Raw genomic sequence first — 5053 nt, 5'->3', positions numbered from 1 at the left:
GAAACAGTGGAAGAACTACAAAGACCAAGTAAAAGACTACAAAAGGACAGGAAATCATGAAAAATACAAAATACAAGACACTAAACAGCTGGGGCCTCAATTATAAAACTTTCTGTAGATATCATACTAAAAGTCTGCGTACGCACAAAAAGTTTTCAGATTTATAAAACCATGCATATGCCAGAACCTGCTCAAAAATCCCAGTCAGTGGAAGATTGTGTGTACATGCATCTCAATCCCAGACTATCCCCATAACATGTAGACTATCTACTGTAACCTACCTAATATTTATCCAAAGAGTCAATACTGAATCAAGATTTAAATCAAATCCCAAGAATTGAATTGAAATTGTCAAAATTGTGTTAAAGGGGCTATGTGTAGGTTTTTACTTAAAAAAATCTTTAAGAGAGAGTTTTCATTTGTACTTGTATGAGCCAACCATGATGTAATAAAAAGAATGACACCTTGAATGTCCACCAAGGTTGCCTCTATCAGCCTGTAGGCTCAATTGTGTGTGGAGGAGTCGGGCCCGAATCGGCGCGAAAATTCACAAAATGTGACGTCATGCGCGCGTTCTCGTCTACTTGGGCTTACATCCGTATGGCACGGCAGCCATTGAGTAAGCAGCGGCAATCGGTAGTTTTTTTCAAATGGACGACTCAGCTGATGGAAAGAAGCGACCAGCCTCCAGCACAATTCATACACCCACGGACACTCCTCGTAAGTTTAAAAAAAAAACAAAAAAAAAAACGTATCTAGTGTGGCAAAAAGAGAGAGTGACCGGCGTCGCGGCAAAGACCAGAGTCAACATCGGAGCGGCATTTGATTCATGGCGGAATCTCCGGTCAGCGCTGGGTATTAAAACAGACCCCAAGCTGGCTTTCTTTTTACTGCAAAGGTAAGATATAGTTACAGGCCATTTGCAATATATTATTTTATTGTTTTTGTGGTGTAATGCTAACGATAAAATGCTAGCCAAAATGTGGATGCTAGGTAGCCAGCCACAGGACCGTTTCAAAATGTTACTACATTAAGATTGTTACTCCATAGAAGTATTAAAATGGCCAAAGAAGTACTGGTTGGGTTGTAATATATGTTGGCTTTTTTGCTAAATGTGTTTTGCTAAATTTATTGGCTAGTAAGGCAAGCCATGACAAACTTCGTAACTATAGCCCTTTACAAAGAGCGCCTCTGAACCATCTGATGTTCTCCTAAGGTGCGCGTACATAGAGGATTAAGTGTAGGATTGAGTAGTGTACACATGAGGGGAGACAGTCCGTGTACTGCCAACCTGTAAGGTAATGGTGGTAACACATAAAAGAATCTAGATACACAGAAACACTAACAAAATTAACACTTGTAAATGCACTCTGTACTCCCAGCTTTCTAACAATGGCTATTTGTTTACAGCTATGAGAAAACAACACTGTCAGGAGGAAAGGGTCCATCTACGTCAACACCTATGAAGGTGTTAGAATTGCCAGAAATGTGTGTCATTATTATGAATAAAATGCATATCTTTTCATTTTTCTATATTGTGACATTGTAAATTTTGTGCTCCACGTATTCATGCTGTGTGTTTCTGTAGCATCAAATCACTGGAGTTGCGTGATCACTCAGTTCTCATAGATGAAAAGCAAGCCAACAGCCTTGAGAACAGTGTGTAAGTTACAAATGATCAACACCATACTTTGGCTTCTAGCATGTCAATATTACAGTTTGTGTGTAGTAATGAATTATTTCTCCCTGTTTTTGCTATTACAGGATAGAATTGCTGGACAAACTGGCCTCAGACCCATCTGATGCAGACTATGTCCCACCTATCTATGTGCGGTATGTATTGTGGCAATGTTACAAGCTAGTGAGCTATCAATCAATGTTAATAGAGTTTTTTTTTTTTTTTGTTGTTATCTGGAAATTAATCTATATTCATATTTTTCACTTGGGTGTTTTTATGATGTTTTTTTACAAAGTGCTAGTGGGACATAACAGAAAAACATTGACAGCCTCCCCATCATTGGGCTTGAAGAGGCTGTCCTGGACATTTATGACCGCGAGGAGACGGTTCAAGAGCCAGACCTTTCGGAAGATTTTCATCATCCAACAACAGACATTCCCACCTTCCCTACCTTTGCTCGAGTCGATGCAGAAACTGACCTCATTAACCAGCCTGCAAGCATAGCTTTCCACAAAAACCTTATCCAACTGGTCTCTTTTCTGAAACTGCCAATCAACAAATGTTTTTACATTGACCAGAGCACGGGAGTGGAATGTGATGGGCTCCCACCTTTTCAGGTCAACTTGCAGCCACGAGGCACTGCAGCTGTTCTGGAATGGGTGAATTTACATTATCAGTTGTAACTAGCATAGTATCAAATTATTTGTAATAGAGAACAGCTGTCAATAGAACCTAAGAAAAAAAAACTGGAGCATTTTTATAAAATATTTCTGTTCTCTTCTCTATACAGTATTGCCCACATGGACATAAACTGTGGATGTGGAACAGCCAGCCATTACTAAAGCATAACATGCAAGGGGGAGACTTCATGTTATCCACAAACATTCTTCTGTCTGGCAACAATTATTCCAAGATCGCCCTCCTCTTCCAGTTTATGAACATGAAAGTGGTGGCATCCACCACTTTCTATGCTATACAATCTGCCTACTGTGTAGATCCAATAATGGAGTTTTGGGAGGAGAAGAGGAAGGCCATTATCGAAAAATTAGGCTCAAAAGACAGTGTTGTTGCCCTTGGTAAGTACTAAACTCTGTTGATTAACAAGGCCTCAGATGTTTGAAATGACGGTGTCAAGTAATTTACTACAATTTATAACTAATTAAACATTGATAATACATGATCAGCTTCAGTTTAAACAATAAACTGAAAACAGTCAGAGTTTGGTGCAGGTTTACAAGGTTATTTATTTCTTTTCTAGCTGACGGAAGGATGGACTCTCCAGGTAAGTCACACTTTTTTAAAATTTTTATCAAAGGTCACTCTGCCCAGTACTGCACATATACTACTATGGAGCAGGACACAATGGACATCATCAGTATTGTCACTGTGGACAAGAGGCAGACTGACCGTAAGAGTGTGGCCATGGAGAAGTATGCATTCATAAAGACCTTTGATAGACTCATGGGGAGCTAAACATCGAAGAAATAGTAACCGATGCCCACGTGCAGATTGCTTCCCTGATGCGTAAGAATGAAATTAGGATTTTGTTTTGATATTTGAGGGAGAATTTGTAAAAAAATGTCATGTGTGTTTGGTTGTTGCTCATCAGATCCAGAAAAAGGGAGATACAAGGACCATGTAGTCCATTCCCTGGACATCTGACATGCAGCTAAGAATCTGACCAAGAGACTACATGCGGTAAGACAAAAACAATGTTGGTATTATTTGGTTTATTTCATTGAGTACTACTTTACTGTTTAACAGTTTTTCCTAAAAATACTTTTGGACTTTTCTCCACAGGCTGGGATGATATCTGGTCAGTCACAAATACTTGTTTGGCTGAAGGATGTTGTCAACCACTTTTGGTTTTCTTGTCAGAAAGCAGGCAACCGGGAGGAGTTCATGGTTAATATGACAGATACAAATACATACAATAATCAGATGAAACTTGATCATTTTAAATTTGACTCCTATAATATGGGTGTCCTCAGTTCTGTATGCTATGTCCTGCCTATGATGTTGTATTTTAACTTGACATGCATTATGACTATGATTTACTGTACTTTATTATTCAGTGTATCTGGCGAGGTGTACTGCACCATGTTTGTGGAGAACACGAGTGGGCCCTCGGCAGATGCCTCCATGCACCTCTGGATGAGGAAACCGCAAACAAAGAAGTCATACCACCTGGCTCTGCTGCACATGAGGCTTTGTCACAAATTGTGCTAAACAGGAGGTGGCTGAAGGATGCGGAGAAGTTTCTTACCTTTCGGTAAAGAGTGCTAAAAGTTCTTATACTTGCTAAAATATGTGTTGTTAGTACAGGCCAAGGCTGATTCTGTGAATAACATTTTTTACATCTTCAACAACAAACTTTACAAAATAACTAAAACCACAAAATAATTATAATGTTTTATTATTTGTACATACAGCCATAGCTCTTGCACTTGATATTTTCTGAAGAAAGATGATCTTTGGAGAATATGATAATGCTTTCTCTTTGTCCTGTAGGTCAACTTCTGAGTTGGAATCCTTCCAGAATCATATCCTTATGTATGCAGGCAAACGGTTTTCCTTTTCGCCTCCTGTTTATGAGGCTAGGACTTTTCTAGCAGCCTTAGACTACAATCATCATAACCACCGACCAGTGCATGTAAACATGAAAGGCAATGTTTCGTAAGTCACTATTGTAAATTAATGAAATTTGTATGTCCTGTAAAATGTGCTTATGTTTTCTTCTTGTTTATTTGTTTATTTCTTGTTTGTTTTTAATATTGTTTTACAATATTTCTTATTGTGTCAACTAATGTCATATGTTGTTTTGCAGACAAAAACGAGTCTATAGCAAGAAGTCACAGCGCTACCGTGTCTACACAGTGAAGGAGCAAAAAGACTACAGTTACATCCCTCACCTGCAGACTAAAATATTACAGAGTCGACTTAATTCAGCAGGGCTTCCAGAGTCGACTTCCTCTTCCCCTGCCCCGTCCTCTTCCCCTGCCTCTTTCTCTACTTGCACCTCTGCCTCGCCCCCTTCGACTCTTGCTCTACCTCTGGCTCCCCCCCTCCGAAGGTTGAAAGAAGATGAGTTTGGTTTGGGTGGCTGGTAAATAAGAAGTATCGTCGTGGAGAGAGTGCTTACATTTAAATGCAAGGCATTCAAACGAAGACAGCTCAGGCAGGGTTATAGGGGACAAGATCAGATCACTTCGGTGGATGACAACCAGACCACGATCACGCCCTGTGCTGGTCTCATTTAAAAAAAAAAAACAACATCTGGTTGATGCCAGGTTTCTGTAAGGCACATCATATCCAAACACCTTTCCAGAATATGGTCATGTATGAGGCAAGATTTGTTTGTGATGGATTGTGCAT

The 5053-nt window shown here is 39.6% G+C and overlaps 1 protein-coding gene across 1 annotated transcript in view; it reads left to right on the top strand.

Moving 5' to 3' along the window:
- LOC311289216 (tripartite motif-containing protein 16-like) overlaps nucleotides 1–5053 on the top strand; it is a 696468-nt gene that overhangs the window by 267077 nt on the left and 424338 nt on the right. The window lies entirely within an intron of this gene.

Source organism: Rutilus rutilus (genome assembly GCF_951802725.1).
Source record: "Rutilus rutilus genome assembly, chromosome: 4".
Taxonomy (NCBI): Eukaryota; Metazoa; Chordata; class Actinopteri; order Cypriniformes; family Leuciscidae; genus Rutilus; species Rutilus rutilus.
Note: the sequence above shows the minus strand (reverse complement) of the source record. Positions and strands in the feature narration are given on the sequence as shown.